The sequence below is a fragment of the Microtus oregoni genome, unplaced genomic scaffold, assembly GCF_018167655.1.
Source record: "Microtus oregoni isolate MIOR12 unplaced genomic scaffold, Mior012 000013F_ref0000133, whole genome shotgun sequence".
NCBI lineage: Eukaryota > Metazoa > Chordata > Mammalia > Rodentia > Cricetidae > Microtus > Microtus oregoni.
In genome coordinates this window covers 3383076-3401825 of record NW_024543072.1, presented here as the reverse complement: position 1 = coordinate 3401825, position 18750 = coordinate 3383076, and the positions used below count along the sequence as shown (strand labels likewise).

At 44.2% G+C, this 18750-nt stretch overlaps 1 protein-coding gene across 16 annotated transcripts in view; it reads right to left on the bottom strand.

The window, feature by feature from the left end:
- Cacna1d (calcium voltage-gated channel subunit alpha1 D) overlaps nt 1-18750 on the bottom strand; it is a 309902-nt gene that overhangs the window by 151316 nt on the left and 139836 nt on the right. The window lies entirely within an intron of this gene.

The following is an 18750-nucleotide window of genomic DNA, read 5'->3' as shown; positions in this document are numbered from 1 at the left end:
TGCACATCTTGTTTCCCCAGTGTCTTGGGGCATTTGTCAAGCCAGATCCCTGAGTTCCTCTCTCCAGAAGTCCCGCCTATCTTCTCCTGCCACCTATTGGCCATTCAGCTCTTTATTAAACCAATCAGAAGGTGCCTTGGCAGAGACACATCTTCACAAAAAAAAAAAGAAAGAAAGAAAAGAAAAAAAATTATCCCACAACTGGCTTGAATAAGAATGAGCCCTTAGGCCCACAAATTTTATATGCTTAGTCACCAAGGAGTGGCACTACCTGAAAGGACTGAGAGTAAGAGGTAGGTCTTTGTTGGAAAAGTGTGTCACAGGATGGGTTCTGAGGACACCAGGCTCCATCTCCCCGCCCCCGACTATGAATCAGGATGCTCCTCTCTCTCTCTCTCTCTCTCTCTCTCTCTCTCTCTCTCTCTCTCTCTCTCTCAATCAGGATGTAGCCCTCAGTTCCTGCTCCAGTTCCAGCACCTGTCTGCATGCTGCCATGATCTTCACCATGATGATAATGGTTTAAACCTCTGAATAGTTAAGAAAGTCCCCAGTTAAATGTTTTCTACGAGAAGAATTGCCTTGGTCATGATATCTTTAGCAGCGAAAGAACAGTGACTAAGAAATAACTCAGATTTCATCCTATCTGCAGATCAGAGGTAAAGGCATCCTGTATCTCCACATTACAGTCGATCTCTCCGACCTTTTCTCTGCACATCTATGAGAACTCTCTAGTGTGCACATGGCCAGCCTAAACACACACACACACACCAATGTGGTCCTGCTTGCTTGTCGTTACTCCCATGACCCCAATGTTACTGTCACCAAATATGAAAGCATTCGTCCTTGGAGTGCTGTGACAGCGTCGTGACACACGGAGAAAAACAAGCCCCGTAGTTGACTGGGGGAAAAGCGCAGACCATACAGCTATCACATCTGTTTTCTCCTAGCCTGGGTGCAGCCACCGATTCATTCCACGCATGACCTTGGGCCATAGTGGAACCATTCCACATCTGTTCCCTCTTTCTATAATATCTTTCCACTCCATTTATCAACAGATAAATTCAACCTATCCTTCAAGTCTCGACTTAAATTAATACTTTCTCAGCAAAGCCTTTACTGACTTCCCAGACAAAACTGGAGCTCACTGATATTAAGTAAAAGTACTAAAAGAAAACAGTAAATTTTCTTTATGTTTGATCTGAGCCAAGTTTTTTTTAGATATGACCCCAAAAGCATAGGCAACAAAAGCAAAAATATATACAAATGGAATTGCACCAAACTAAATAGCTTATGTACAGAAAAAGAAAACATCAATAGAATAAAAGACAACTTACAGAATGAAAGAAAATATTTGCACACCATACAACTGAAAAGGGCTCGTATCCAAAATATAGAAGGAACTTGATTTATTAGCAAGAATAAAATATTTTTTAGAATTTTCACAAAGGATATCAGTACATATTTCTAAAGAAAAAGACATAAGAACTTAATCGGAGTGTTTGGGTTCGCAACTAGAGGACCCAGCTCTCTGGACCCTAGACCCCCAGAGGCAGATCCCATGCCCCACCCCCACCCAGCAAGGCCCAAGAGAGCAGTCTTCCCACAGCCGCAGCTGTCCCCAACTGCATCTCTGGCCACTGCTGTCTTGGCCAGGGCTGCCCTTGGAGAGGTGAGCGGCTGGGTTCCCAGCTCGATGGCCCTGCTCTCCAGGCCACAGTCCATGGAGGAGCATCTCGTGCCTCACCACCAACCACCAAACCCCAGAGACCCCAGAAGAGCCTTCCCACACCTGCAACCATCCTCCATTGCACCTACAGCCACTGGAGCTTTGGCCCTGACTGCCCCTGGAGAGGAGCCCCAGAGCCCCAGAACCAACTATCAGAGGTACAGCCCTACCTGCACTAGGAGGAAGAGTGACCACCTAAGCCACAGGCCCCCCTGCACCACCTGGAAACACCCCCCCCCCGAAGTACAGGCCCCACTTGCACCCCTTGGAGGAAGAGATGGGTAGGTGTCAATGCAAGAACACATTCACCAACCTATAGAATAACATGGCAACACCTGAACCTAGTGGTCCTACAAAAGGAAGACCTGAATGTCCTAACCCAGAAGAAGCAGAAGAAAGAATACTTAAATAAAACTTTCTCAAGATGACAGAGACCCTTAAAGAGGAGATGAAAAATTCTCTTAAAGAAATGAAGGAAAAGACAAACAAAAAAAATGGAAGAAATCAATAAATCTCTTAAAGAAAGCTAAGAAAACCAAGGGGGAAAAACAATAAAACAAGTGAAACAAACAGTTCAAACAGTTAAAGACTTGAAATAGTTCAAGACTTGAAAATTAAAACAGAGGCAACAAAGCAAACACAAACCAAGGGAATTCTGGAAATGGAAAATCTGGGTAAACAAAGAGAAACTACAGATGCAAGCATAACTAGCAGATTACAAGAGACGGAAGAAAGAATCTCAGGAGTTGAAGATACGATAGAGGAAGTTGATTCATTGGTCAAAGAAAATATTAATTCCAATAAATCCTTAACACAAAACATCCAGGAAATCTGGGACATCATGAACAGACCAAACCTAAGAATAATAGAGATAGAAGGAAAAGCACTCCAGCTCAAAGGCACAGAAATATATTCAACAAAAATCATAGAAGAAAACTTTCCCAACCTAAAGAAGGATATACCTATGAAGGTATAAAAAGCTTAAAGAACAGCAAATAAACTGGACCAAAAAAAAAAGTCCCCTTGCCACATAATAATCAAAACACTAAACATACAGAATAAAGAAAGAATATTAAGAGCAGCTGCAAAGGAAAAAGGTGAAGTAAAATATAAAGGTAGACCTATCAGAATCATACCCGACTTTTCAATGGAAACTCTGAAAGACAGAAGGTCCTGGCAGATGTACTGCAGACACTAAGAGACCACAGATGCCAGCCCAGACTACTATACCCAGCAAAGCTTTTAATCACTATTAACGGAGAAAGCAAAATATCCCATGACAAAACCAAATTTAAACAATCAACAAACCCAGTCTGAAAGAAAGTACTAGAAGGAAAACTCCAACCCAAGGAAGCTAACTGCACCCACAGAAACAAACATAAGCAACAGATAATCTCACACCAGCAAACCCCAAAGAAGGGACACACACAAACACTACAAACAAAAAATAACAGGAATTAACAACAACTGGTCATTAATATCTCTTAATATCAATGGATTCAATTCACCTATAAAAAGACACTGGCTAACAAAATGGATACAAAACCAGGATCCATCCTTCTGCTGCATACAAGAAACAAACCTCAACCTCAAAGACAGACATTACCTCAAAGTAAAAAGTTGGGAAAATATTTTCCAGTCAATCGGACCTAAGAAACAAGCATGTGTAGCTATCCTAATATCTAGCAAAATAGATTTTAAACTAAAATCAATCATAAGAGATGGAGAAAGACATTTCATACTCATCACAAGAAAATCTTTCAAGATAAAGTCACTTCTGAATATCTATGTCCCAAATACAAGAGCACTCACATATGTAAAAAAAAATTATTAAAGATTAAATTGCAATCAAACCCCACACACCACACATAGGAGATTTTAACACCTGATTCTCCCCAATGGACAGGTCAGCCAGACAGAAATTTAATAGAGAAATAAGAGAACTAACAGATGTCACGACTCAAATGGACTTAACAGACATCTATAAAACATTTCACTCAAATACAAAAGAAAATACCTTCTTCTCAGCACCTCATGGAACCTTCTCTAAAATGGATCACATACTCAAAGCAAACCTCAACAGATACAAAAAAAAAAAAGAAATAATCCCTTGTATCTTATTAAGATCACCATGGCTTAAAGGGAGAATTCAACAACACTAATTGCAGAAAGTCTAAAAACTCATGGAAATTGATCAATGCTCAACAGAATCACCCCTTGGATCAAGGAAGAAATAAATAAAGAAATTAAAGACTTCCTAGAATTCAATAAAAATGAATGCATAGCATACCCAAACTTATGGGACACTATGAAAGCAGTGCTTAGAGGAAAGTTCATATCACTAAAAGCCTACACAAAGAAAGTGGAGAACTCTCCCACTAGCGACTTAACAGCACACCCAAAAGCTCTAGAACAAAAAGAAGCAGACTCACCCTGCTTAGAGTAGATAACAGGAAATAATCAAATTGAGGGCTCAGATCAATAAAATAGAAACAAAGAAAACAATCCAAAGGATCAATGAAACAAAGAGCTGGTTCTCTGAGAAAATCAGTAAGATAGATAAACCCTTATCCAAACTAATCAAAAGGCAGAGAGAGAACATCCAAATTAACAAAATCAGAAATGAAAAGGGGGATGTAACAACAGACACTGAGGAAATCCATGATGGAGGAAGGTCATTGGTTATATAAAAAGAACCTGCTTGGCTCTCATTGGTTAGAAGATAGGTGGGAGGAGTAAACAGAACAGAACGCTGGGAGGAAGAGGAAGTGAGCTCAGACTCCACAGCTCTCCTCTCGGGAGCAGACGCCTCAGAGAGATGCCATGCTCCGCTCTCCCGGGCAGACGCATGCGATGAAGCAAGCCGCCAGGTTAGACATGCTGAACCTTTCCCGGTAAGACCGGTGCTCACAGATTATTAGAGATGGGTTGATCGGGATGTGAGAATTAGCCTGTAAGGGCTAGAGCTAAAGGGCCAAGCAGTGTTTAAATGAATACAGTTTGTGTGTTGTTATTTCGGGGCATAAGCTATCCAGGCTGCCGGGGTGCTGGGGATGCAGCCCCGCTGCCCCTTATTACCACAAATCCAGAGAATTATCAGGTCATACTTTGAAAACCTGTACTCCACAAAATTGGAAAATATAAAGGAAATGGACAATTTTCTGGATAGGCACCATATACCAAAGTTAAATCAAGACCAGATGAACAATTTAAATAGACCTATTACCTGTAAGGATATAGAAGCTGTCATCAAAAGCCTCCCAACCAAAAAAAAAGGCCAGGGCCCGATGGTTTCAATGCAGAATTCTACCAAAACTTGAATGAAGAGCTAATACCTATACTCCTCAAATTGTTCCACACAATAGAAATAGAAGGAACATTGCCAAACACTTTCTATGAGGCTACAGTTGCCCTGATACCCAAACTACACAAAGACTTAACCAAGAAAGAGAATTACAGACAAATCTCCCTCATTAACATTGATGCAAACTCAATAAAATACAGGCAAATGGAATGCAAGAATACATCAGAAAAATCATCCACCACAACCAACCAGGCTTCATCCGAGTGATGCAGGGGTGATTCAACATATGAAAAAACTAACAGTGTAATCCACCATATAAAAAGAAAACTGAAAGAAGAAAACCATTATGATCATCTCATTAGATGCTGAAAATGCATTTGACAAAATTCAACACCACTTCATGATAAAAGTCTTGGAGAGATCAGAGATACAAGGAATGCATCTAAACATAATAAAAGCAATATACAGCAAGCCGACAGCCAACATCAAATTAAATGAAGAGAAACTCAAAGCAATTCCACTAAAATTAGGAACAAGACAAGGCTGTCCACTCTCTCCATATCTATTCAACATAGTACTAGAAGTTCTAGCTAGAGCAATTAGACAACAAAAGGAGATCAAGGGCATACAAGTTGGAAAGGAAGAAGTCAAACTTTCACTATTTGTAGATAATATGATAGCATATATTAGTGACCCCAAAAATTTGACTAGGCAACTCCTACAGTTGATAAACACCTTCAGTAATGTGGCAGGATAAAAGATCAACTAAAAAAAATCAGTAGACCTCCTATTTACAAATGATAACAGGGCTGAGAAAGAAATCAGAGAAACAGTACCCTTCACAATAGCCACAAATAACCTAAAACATCTTGGGGAAAGACTAATCAAAGAAGTAAAAGACCTACTCAACAAGAACTTTAAGTCTTTGAAGAAAGAAATTGAAGAAGATATTAGAAAATGGAAAGATATTCTTGGCTAGGTAGGAACAAAAAAATAAAAATGGCAATCCTACCAAAAGTAATCAACAGATTCAATGCAATCCCCATCAAAATTCCAATACAATTCTTCACAGACCTCGGAAGAGCAATACTCAACTTCATATGGAAAACCAAAAAACCCAAAATAGACAAAATGATCCTGTACAATAAAGGCACTTCCAGAGACGTCACCATCCCTGATATCAAGTTCTATTATAGAACTACAGTAATGAAAACAGCTTGGTATTAGCATAAAACACACAGGTGGACCAATGGAATTTAACTGAAGATCCACACACCTATAAATACTTGATTTTTGACAAAGAAGCTAAAATATACAATGGAAAAAGAAAGTATCTTCAATAAATGGTGCTGGCATAACTGGATGTCAGCACGCAGAATAATGAAAATAGATCCATATCTATCCCTGTGTACAAAACTCAAGTCCAAATGGATCAAAGACCTCAACATAAATGCAGCCACACTGAACCTCATAGAAGAGAAAGTGGGAAGTACACTTGAACTCATTGGCACGGGAGACCACTTCCTAAATATAACTCCAGTTGCACACACACTGAGAGCAACAGTAAATAAATGGGACCTTCTGAAACTGAGAAGCTCTGTAAAGCAAAGGACACTGTCAATAAGACAAAAAGGCAGCCCTGCTGAATGGGAAAAGATCTTCACCAACTACACATCTGACAGAGGACTGATCTCCAAAATATATAAAGAACTCAAAAAACTAAACATCAAAATATCAAATAATGCAATTAAAAAATGGGGTACAGAGACTTCTCAACAGAAGGATCTCAAATGGCCCAAGGGCACTTAAGGAAATGTTCAGCATCTTTAGTCATCAGAGAAATGTAAATCAAAACGACTTTGAGATACCATCTTATGAAAGACCCCCACTCACTAAGCAGCAGTAACGCCATTTTGCAAGGCTTAAACTTTGGAGCAACGCAAGTAATTAGAGCAGGGAAGTTCGACTTGAGAATGAGGGCGGAGAAGCCAGGCGAGATATCCGCGGTCAGCCGGTCAGCCATCTGGCCTCAAGCGATAAGGAACCCGCAGCTGGCCTGCTCTAATGAGAACCTCCCGTTTGCATAGTCAGCACATGTGCCCAACTTAGAATGTCAATAATTCACAGAAGAAGACAACTCCCCCTATGAAAGATCCCAGCTTATCTGCTGTAACGTCATTTCACAAAGCTTTTGACGAACGACTGTAAGTGCAGAGTAAGGTCAGGGTCCCTGGCTGCAAGACAGGATCTTTATATCCATAGATTAGGACAGGACATCAATTAACAGGATATCTGTTCCCATACATCTGTGCTGGGAGAGGAAAAACCACCTGTGCCCCTTGCCCCATTCCAACTGACCACTAACGATGCATTTGCTTCTGTAATCTGCTTCTGCTGCCCTCTTTCCTATAAAAGACCTTCCCCCAGTCTGCAGGCGCGCGCTTGTCTCCCGAAAGACTAAGCCGCCCCAGGTACCTGTGTACTCAATAAAAGCCTCTTGCTGTTTGCATCCGGAGAGTGGTCTCGCTGTTCCTTGGGAGGGTCTCCCCAGTCTGAAAGACTGCCTACCTCGGGGGTCTTTCACTTATACCAGTCAAATGACTAAGATCAAAAACACCAAATGATACTTTATTCTAGAGAGGATGCAGAGTAAGAGGAATACCCCTCCATTGCTGGTGGGAATGCAAACTTGTACAGACATGTATGGTGATTTCTCCAAAAACTGGGAATCAACCTACCTTAAGACCCAGCAATACCACTCTTTGGCATATAACCCAACGATGCTCAATCATACTATAAGGACATTTGATTAATTATGTTCACAGCAGAATTATTAGTAATAGCCAGAACCTGGAAACAATCTAGATGCTCCTCAACCGAAGAGTGAATAAAGAAAATGTACATTTATATAGTGGAGTACCACTCAGAGAGCAAAAACAATTACATCTTGAAATTCTCATGCAAACGAATGGAACTAGAACAAAATCCATCCTAAGTGAGGTAACCCAGACCCAGAAAGAAAAGCATGGTACGTACTCATTCAGAAGTGGGAATTAGACATAAAGCAAAGGATAAGGAGGCGCCTACAGTCCACAAACCGGGATAAGCTAGGTAACAAGGAGAACCTAAGAGAAACATACATAGATCCCCTGGGTAGGGGAAATAAACAAGATCTCCTGAGAAAATTGGGAACGTGGGAATGGGGGGGGGGGGGTAGAAAGGGAGAAGGAGTGGAGGAAGGGAGGGGGGAGAACTTGAGGGAATGGCATGGTCAAGATGGGGGAAGGACAGAGAAGGAGAGCAAGGAAACAGATATTTGGATTGAGGGAGCTATTATGGAGCTAGTGAGAATTCTGGCACTAGAGAAATTCCCAGAAATACACAAAGATGACCTCAGCTAAGACCCTAAGCAATAGTGGAGAGGGTGCCTGAACTGGCCTTGTCCTGTAATCATATTGATCACTATCTTAAATGTCATCATAGAACCTTCATCCCGCAACTGATGGAAGCAGAAGCAGAGATCCACAGTGGAGCACTGGGCTGAGCTCCCAAAGACCAGTTGAAGAGAGGGAGGAGCAATAATATGAGCAAAGGAGTCAAGACCATGGTGGGGATACCCACTGAAACAGCTGACCTGAGCTAATGGGAGCCCACAGACTCCAGCAGGACAGAGGGGAACCAGCATAGGATCAAACTAAGCTCTCTAAAGATGGGTGACAGTTATATGGGGCAGACTGTGGAGCCACTGGCAGTGAAACCAGGATTTATCCTTACTGCTTGTACTGTTTTTTTGGAACCCATTCTCTTTGGAGGGATATCTTCCTCAGTCTGGATATAGTGGGGAGGGCCTTGGTCCTGCCTCAAAGCAACGTGCTAGACTATGGTGACTCCCCATTCCTCTCTGAAGGATGGATGGGGTTAGGGTGGTGAGGGAAGGTAAAGGGAGCGAGAGGAGAGGAGCAAGTGGGAACAGGGATTGGTATGTAAAATGAGAAAAGATCGTTTTCTTAAAAAAATAAATAAAAATAATTTTCCAGATCAATAATAATCTGAAAAAATATTCAAATCACTAATTATTATGGAACATAAATTAAATATTAGGTAAAAAGTACTAGAAGAAAAGAGTAATTTTCTTTACAGTTAATCTGAGCCAAGACTTTTTAGACATTACCTCAAAAGTATAGGCATCAAAAGCAAAAATTACATAAATGGAATTGTACCTCAAACTAAATCGCACTTCATACCTGATTGTAATAATGGCTATCATACAAAAGACAAGAGATTGTGTGGGGCAAACATGGGAATAGGAAATCCTTGCATGCAGTTGGTGAGTTGATAAACCAGCACCGCCAAGTGTAAAACAAGATGAGATCCCACTGAGATCTTAACATGAAATTACCATTTGATAGAACAATTCCACACAAGCGAAATAACCAAAGGCAACGAAATTAGCATGTTGGGTGCTGCTGTGCTCGCTGCAGGAAGGTACACAACAGTCAAGGGGTAGAACTAACCTAAGAGTCCATCAAGGATGCGCAGATAAAGAAGAGGTGCTTCCTTTAAAGAGAAAAACTCTTCGGAGAAGGAGAGGCCATCATTTACAACGTGTGGGAGAAGAGGGAGGACATTATGCTCAATGAAATAATCTAAGCACAGAAAGGCAAACACACACTCATGACCTCAACTGTATGTGGCACTCAAAAGAGTCAGAGAACTAAGCAGAGTGTAGTGGTCGGAGGGAAGCTGGATTTCAGTGAGAGAGGAGAGAGCTTGGGATGGCATCGTCAACAGTAAGAGTAACAACACAGAGACTGGTAGGAAATTGCTAAGAGAAGATTCTAATGTTCTTGCCATAAAAAGTATGTAGGTAAATATGGGTATGTTAATTAGCTTAACTTTCCCATTCTACAATGTATCTATACACTAAAACATGTTATATCATGAATATGTGCCGTCTTTATCAGTCTAAAACAACTTTTTAAAATTACCTAATACTGTCTCTCAAAAACTGACCATGCCTATAGGGCCTGGGGTCGTTTCTGCTTCACGTGTCACTGAATTTCCAAGGCAGATCACATGGCTAGACCTTCGGTATCTATAAGTGAACAATAAGTGGGCTACACACTCGATGTCTATAAGCAAATAAGTGGGCAAAGCTACACACTTTGACTAACTAGGATTAAGTATCCCTTCCTGCTGATATGATCTACAAAACCAGGACCCCTTCACTTTTGCCCAGCTACAGGGAAACACGCACTTGGGTGCAGCCACTTGCCTTCTACCTGGGCCTCATGGTGGGGCCAGGGCACTAGGCTCTTGACGTTAAAAAGAATCTGTACAATGGTGGCAGGTGTTCTCTGAGTCAGAGGCATGATGAACGAGGTCAGAAAAAAAAAATAGATCAAGGCATGAGAGGACTTACATGCAGGTGGCAGGGTCTGGCCCCCCTTTCTCCTATGTAAAAAGAGCAGACACAATTAGATGGTCTCATCCAGCTGGGAAATTACAATTTACCAGGCACACAAGGCAAAGCTCAAACAAGGGCTTCACCGGGAGCTCCTGGAGAATCTCAGAGACCCCCGAAGACAGCCATTCCAGGGTAGCAAGAACCAAAGCCAGCTGTTATTTCCCCAAGCGTCTGGGTCATCCGAGCTCACAGAGCACATGTTGGCCACTGGCTGCAAACGCTAGTGGGTGAGGCACAGGCAGGTGGCCTCTGCTCTAACTAGATGGCTGCAGGGGAAGCTAATTTGGTTCCCTGCAAGCTCCACTCAGGTAGAGGCCCCTTTGGGTAGTTTAATGGCACATTTACATGAAAAAAAAAAATGGCTCCAATAGTCAATGTGTCCTTGCTTTTTCTCATTTTGGGTTTAAAAGTGAGTATTTTACATGACGTTTGGGTCCCCTGAGCCCAATTCTGGTGCCACCCTGTCTGTTTACTGCTCCTAATTCTCAGTTCCCTCACCTGAAAAACAGGAATAAGTCAAGCCGGCTATGTCTAGCCAAATTACAGAGAAAATTCAGCTAGACAGAGCAGTGGGAGCTTGCAAACTGTGCCATGTGACATGGTCAAATGCTGCCCTGAAGAAGGCCAGAGTCTATGGGGGTGTGCAAAGATGCAGTCCTTACAAAAGCCTCTGCAATTCTAGAAAGCTTTCTCCTGAAACCCCATGGCAGTCCAGAGACCCTATAACCACCAGGTGGGGGAGAATCCTGCCTAGGAAGCTGTCCCCAATATGCCCAGAAATGACAAATGAAGAGGCCAGCAGGGTAGCCTCAAAGACATCTGGTCTCTGAGCAGAAGAACGTCTCAGCCAGGAGCAGAGGCTGATGGAGCACTCCCGTGGATCATTAGCAGAGAGCAGTCATTTCAGATGCAATCCTGAAAGTCCCTGCCAGCCAGCAAACTCCCAGGTGACAGTACCCTACCTGTTCTCCAGGAACAACTTCATCCCTTGCTCTCATTCCAACAACTACAGGAGCTGTCCTGGGAGTTGGCCTAGGAACTGGGCAGCAGGCTCGGGGCAGGCAAAAGTCCCAGACACACCAAGCAGGTCCAGTCAGCACTAATCCTAGAATTTGCACATCAGCAACAGATAAGAAGTTGGCAGCAGACTTAACCTCAAAGGCTGAAAGTCTGAGGCTGAGAGAGAAGCCAAGGAAGGTTCAGTCAAAAATTGGGGGCAGGGAAAGTGAGTCGGACACAAATTCAGACACCATTTCAGATGGAAGAAGCCACTGCCCCTACTGCCAGTTTCTAAGCCCCTGAATTGAATGAAGCCTGAAGTCAGAAGCCACCTCCTGAAATTCCTCAGTTATAAAATCCAGCTGGGGTTGCCTTGTGGTCAGATGCACATGGAAAAGCCCTAAGCTCATTTACCAAGAAAAGACTCCACTGAAAACACCTTCTGACACACAGCATCCGTGAAGGGTCCCTCTACAGAAGACCGATGGGCCCTGCCAGCCACTACCTCTTAGAGATCACACAGCAAACCTTTCCAAATTGACTACTTCACGAATATTCCATCCTGGGTTCCTGCACTCTACACTCAGGCAATGTAACGCTTCTCACTTGCCAGTTTCCCATCTGATCCCCGAGGGGAAAAGAACCTGGGGTTCCTTTGGTGGTGGGTCATTCCATAGCTGGCAGCTCCCACTTCCTAACCCCGGTCCTCAATTCAGCCATTCAGACCCAGTATTTTGATTTAAGTCAACAACATTTACTGGCTCCATCCATATGTGGTTGATCCAAATATGGCTAAAATACAGTCTACAGCCTCCAGAGGGATGGCAGATGCACACACAAAAGTCTCAAAGCCCAACAGAATGGCAATCATGCTAGAGGAACTGTTCCTGGGAGACTCTGGTAAGGAAGCAACGGGTGAAACATCCAGGGGAATTCCTTCACCTGCACACCAAGAGCCTCCGCAACCGGAGGAAGCCTACAAACCAACAGCCTGTTTCAGCCCCGCAAGAACGGCCACTTGCCTAGCGGCCTCCTCTCCCACCTCTGAGCGCTGCTGCTCCAGCCTGCCAACTCTCATGATGCCCTGCAGAGGTGACAAGCTCCTTGGATCATCTAGTCTTTGGGACTCTCTTCCCCAAGTCCTGTCCTGACTCCCTGGGAAATCTAAGATGCCCATGTCATGCTACAATTTGAAATGCCTATCATTTTAAAGAAGTCTTGACATAGCAGTGATACAAAACACAAATCAAACCTTACAACATGTCTACCTCCTTTGTCAAACAGAAATCAGAAACATTTAAAAAATGGCAGGAATCGGAATGGTTAGAAAAAAATCAAGCATTTTCATTTCAACAAGAAAGACACTCCTTCCCCATTAGCAGAACTAGAGAAATGCTTTTCAATTTGTCTATGGTTAAACCCATCAATTTCTGAATCTAAAATGGCATCTCATTTAATTTCTCTGATATCCATTCATATTCCTCTAACTGGGCCACACACACACTGGGACACAGATGCTAAAGTTACGGCTTTCCCATCTCTTCTTGTCAACTATCCAAGCTAGAGAGAGGGAGGCTGGGAAGAGGGTATGGTTTACATGTCCTGTATAAAGTCCACAGACTGAGCTATTTCTGGCACTCAGCAGCGACCGAGGAGACTTTGCAGACGCCTCCCTCTTTTGTTTTGGCTGCTGCCATGCATCCAGACTGAGGAGGACTTAGAAACTCTGGGGGCCATGGGAGCCATGGCCACAGCAGTATTAGACGCCCCACCAGTACCCAGGAGGCTGGGAGATGCTAGAGGCAAGCTTCACTGCAGGGTCAACTCAGACAAGGTCATCGGAAAAAGCTGGGACGAGGCATTACCACTTAATGAGGAAGCAGAGCTTCTGTCTGCCAGTGTGGATAAACTATAGACACTGGTCAGAGAGCAGACACACGTACAGGCTGCCAAACAAAGAGACACAAGATCATAGCTACTTGCATCACTGACATGGTGCGAACAGGCTACTACAAAGGTCTGGGGAGGGGAAAGCTCCCTAAGCAGCCTTGCACATTGGGGCCAAATTCTTCAGCAGAAGAACTGGAAAAAGATTAAGGGTGCTGGAGATGCCTGTGTTCTGGTAGCATGAAGTTGTTAAATGCTAACATTTTCCAGGTGAAGAAAAAAATCCCCACCATCAACCAAAAACAACAAACATGTGCTCTGTGTTGAAGAGCCCAGAGTGTGCCTACCTGATGGGTGAACCACTGCCCCATGCTGTCTTCACACCTACTATCTCCTACACACACTGATAGATTTCTATCACAGTTACCTTTCCATTGCTGTGACAAAGCACCATGACCAAAGCAAGTCATAGAAGAGAGCACTTACTTCTGGGGCTCATAGTTCCAGAAGGTTAGAGTCTATGATCATCATGGCAGGGAGCATGGCAATAGGCAGGCCACCAAGGCACTGAAGCAGTAGCTGAGAGCTTACATCTTGATCCACAAACATGAGGGAGGGAGGGAGGGAGGGAGGGAGGGAGGGAGGGAGGGAAGAGACAGGGAGGGAGGGTGCTAACTGGAAATGGCAGGTGCTTTTGAAATCTCAAAGCCTACCCCAGTGACTTACCTCCTCCAACAAGGCCATACCTCCTCTAAGGCCACACCTCCTAATCCTCCCCAAACAGTTCCATCAACCAGGGACCAAACATTTAAATATATGAGCCTATGGGAACCGTTCTCATTCAAACCACAACGATTGTTCTACCTAAGTCACACCAGAATGATATTGGTGATCCGAAAACCAGAGAAGTTAGGGCCTCCAACAAGGGTTCTAAGTGGTGACCACATATAGGGAAACTCAACTGAATGTGAAGGTCACAAAAAGCTTGACAACGGTATAAAGTTTTCAAACATTCAAGGACCAAAATTTAATTAGAACTCAAATGTGTGGTGAACCTGAGGTGTTTCTGGTGGTGCTTGCCCGTGTTGCACCATGGAGCACCACTGGAGCCTTGGTTCCGATCACAGTGTGCTCACACCGCACACTGTGCACACAGGCACGCCATACAACAACAGCGAACACCAATAAACTGCCTGGGACCCCTGGGCTCAGAGTCAAGGCTACCATATACCAGGAACTGTAGTGCTTTTATTGTGCATAAAGTCTTCTGCTCTTATAGAAACATGATAATTTAATTACGGAAAAATAAGGCTTTGAACATTTCCCTATCATCATGCCTAACTAAGCAAGTAAATATCTGATTAGTATATCTTTGGACTGGATTTTGTTCAAAGGTTTGATTTTTAAAACTGCTGTTGGAGTTGTTAAATTGAATTTGATTTAAAAAAAATCATTCCATGAATTTTGGCTTAGGATTGGGACAGAATTCCTAAGAGTTCCTGAAATGCTTCTAAACATCCTTCTGCTGTTTTGTGTTATACATTTATGTTAAGTCGTGTTCTCAGCATGGTGGTATAAAATCCAACTGTCAATCAACTCTGAAAAACAATGAACATGCCCCATGTCTTATGGTATCAGATATGCAGCAAAGATTTTATTCTTCTAAAAAAAAATCAACAAGCACACCCATCTCATTAGTATGCAAATTTGCTTTCTTCTTTAATAAATGGTAAAGTTATAAGCACACCAAGGAATTGCTTTAATGTACATTTCTTTTTTTTTATATTTATTTATTTATTATGTATACAATATTCTGTCTGTGTGTATGTCTGCAGGCCAGAAGAGGGCACCAGACGTCATTACAGATGGTTGTGAGCCACCATGTGGTTGCTGGGAATTGAACTCAGGACCTTTGGAAGAGCAGGCAGTGCTCTTAACCACTGAGCCATCTCTCCAGCTCCTGTACATTTCTTTTTATTACCAGTAAACGTTTATTTCACTCACCCATGCACTTCACATCTTAGTTACCATCCCACTGCTGTGACACGAAGATTTGAGGGATAGAGGGATGACTTGGCCCACAGCATGAGGAAAGCTGCTGGCCATATTGTGTTCAGAGTCGAGAAGCAGAGAGTAGTGAATGTCTATGCTCATTTCCCTAGTTCTGTTTAATTTGGTCAGGACACAGGCTGGCCCTGAAATGGAGCTCACCCATATTAGGGATTCTTCCTGCCCCAATTGATCTAGTCAATGAAATCACACAGAGGGATGCCCAGGGGCTAACCTAATCTAGATGACCCCTCACAGGCACACCCAGGGCTAACCTAACCTAGATGACCCCTGAGAGACATGCCCAGGGGCTAACCTAATCTAGATGACCCCTGACAGACATGCCCAGGGGCTAACCTAATCTAGATGACTCCTGACAGACATGCCCAGGGGCTAACCTAATCTAGATGCTCCCTCACAGGCTCCTTTCCTAGACAATTCTGAGTCAAGTTGAAATTTGATATAAACTATCACATCCAGGATTACATAAAACTTTCCTCAAGGGCAAAGTAATCACGAGTGGAAAAAGCCTAAAGAACTCCCATCTAGCCATTCAATCTAGGAGATTACAGTGCCATTTGGGGATAAAGCCACCCACCCAGTTCACAGCTGCCCCTTGGGGAGTGCTGTCAAGCTCCTGCCTTGAGGCAGGGACCACACAGGCAGCTTTTATCTTTGAGAACAGTGGCCAAGAGCCTGGGTTCTGGCCTTGGCACTGCTGCGTACCAGCTGTGTGGATTCAGACAAACGATGCTACAGTTCTTCTCTACTATAAAATAAGAGTATGACGAAAAGGTGTGCAGATTTGCTCAGTACAAATGATGTCACAAAACAAAACACAGAAGCCAGGGTTTGTGTGTAGCCAACTCCACAAGTTCTCATAGCATGTAGGCCATGACAACTGTATCCATGTGATGCTTCCTGCACTGTCCTGGCCACAGTCCAGGAGCAGCCTCTCACCTAGCAGAGTGACTAATAAATATTCAGTCAAGGACGACATACCCAGTGCCCTGGAGTTTAGACTGGGTCTGGCAGAGGACTGGCTCCACTTTGAGGAAGATCACTGCACCACCCTAGGCTGTTCTGCAAAAGCTGCAGGCTACTGAACAACAGCCAGGAAGAGAAAGGCTCGCCAGGCTTCATGTCACCCCCTCTCCACTCTGTGAATGGAAAGTGGCAAGTGACTAGGGTTCTGTGGAGAGCAGGTTGTGTTCATCTCACTCAGAAACTATTCCGAATGCATGAAAACCTTTCCCTAAGGATCTGCTGAGGGCAGAGGAACATGGATCATGCCTTTCCAAGTAAATTCATGTATGAAAGTTCACAGTTAAAATTAAGGGGCATTTGATGGGTTGTACAGAGACTTAATACTATAGAAACTTCCTAAAATATTATACAAATGTGAAGGCAATCGAAATGAGATTGCCAAATAATGGGGGAGAGAATCCCAAGTGGCCATCTCTTGCCACCCAACGAAGCTTCCAGTACCAGGACTGGGTTACATCTAATTGAGTTGTTGGCCAAAGAGGTACTGTGTGAATCCCCAAACAACCCAGGCTGCTGGCAAGACTATAGGTTGCTCTCCACAGACCAACGGCAAGGTCCTACTGCTGAAGACAACGCCTATACTGAATATGTAGATGTCAACCTGGAGCCTACATAGAACCTGCACCCTACACTGCACTATCTTTGTTACAGGAAGGTACTCTGCATTCTGTCAAAGGAGGAACATAAATACCAAACCATCTACAATGGTGTCCTATCTGCAAGACATCCCAGGGCAATGGTGGCACAAGGCTTGTGAAAGTGACTAATACCTGATCTGACTTCAGGTCTGCTGCATGAGATGTAACCCATACCCAACACTGCCCGGGTGACCAAACTGAAGACTAGATAGCCCAAGGGCCTACAGGGAAACCAAACAACACAGGTATAAACAAAAAAAAAATGTAATGAGCCGGGCGGTGGTGGTGCACACCTTTAATCCCAGCACTCAGGAGGCAGAGGCAGGCAGATCTCTGTGAGTTCGAGGCCAGCCTGGTCTACAAGAACTAGTTCCAGGACAGGAACCAAAAGCTACGGAGAAACCCTGTCTCGAAAATAAAAAAAAAAGTAATGATAAAAAAAACCTCCTACTGATATTCTGCTACACTCTTAGATCAGGGCCTTGTTCAGCTATCAGCGGAGAAGCTTCCTCCAACATCAGATGGGAACAAATGCAGAGACTCATAGCCAGACATCATACACACAGAGAAAGAGACCTTGGAATACTCAGCCCTAAGTGGGATATCTCCATCAAACCCCTCCCCTCAGAATTCAGAGAACCACAAGGAAGAGGAGGTGGGAAGAGTGTAAGAGTCAGAAGGGATGAAGAACACTAAGAAAACAAGATCCTCTAAGCTCAGAGATCAAAGTCAAGCTAGGAACCTCTGTAGGATCAGGCCTGAGTCAGTGACCTCTGCAGGAGCAGATACTAGGGAGCGAGTGACCTCAGAGGGAGCAGGCCTGAGCCAACACCCTCTGTGGGACCGGCCAAAGCCAGCAAACTTTTCAGGAGCAGGTTCTAGGGAGCAACCTCCGCAGGGCCAGGTTTAAGTGAACAACCTCCGCTGAGGCAGCAGGCCCAAGACAATGACCTCAATCAGAGCAGGCCCAAGCCAAGAACCTACACAAAACCAGGCCCGAGCCAGCGACCTCTGCCAGAGGAACCATGAGCCAGCAACCTTCATGGGAGCAGGCCCAAGCCAGCAACCTCTGCAGGCCCAGGCCCAGGCCCAGGCCCAGGCCAGTGACCTCTGCAGGAGCAGGCCTGAGCCAGTGAACTTCATGGGAGCAGGTAAGAGGGAGCAACCTCTGAGGGAGCAGGCCTGAGCCAGCGAACACTGTGGGACCATGCCGAGCAAACAACCTCTACAGGTGCATGTCTGAGTGAGTGAACTCTGCGGGAGCTGGTGGGAGCCAGTGACCTCCACAGGACCAGGACCAGGCCAGCCACCTCTGCAGAAGCAGGCTTGAGCCATGTACATCCCTGGGAGCAGCCCTGAGCCAGAAACGCCCATTGGATCAGGCCCTTGTCAGGAGCAGGCATGAGCAAACCACCTTTGCAGGATCAGGCCTGAGCCAACCACCTCCAGGGGAGAAGGCCCAAGCCAGTGACCCCTGTGGGAGCAGGCTCAAGCAAGTGACCTCTGTGGGATCAGGCCCAAACACCTCCGGGATTGCAGAGTGACCCCTAGAAGTACAGAGCAAATACCAGGAATGCTAAGTGGCCTCCAGGGTGACTAGAACCATGGCCCTGACTCTACCACAAGGAACAAC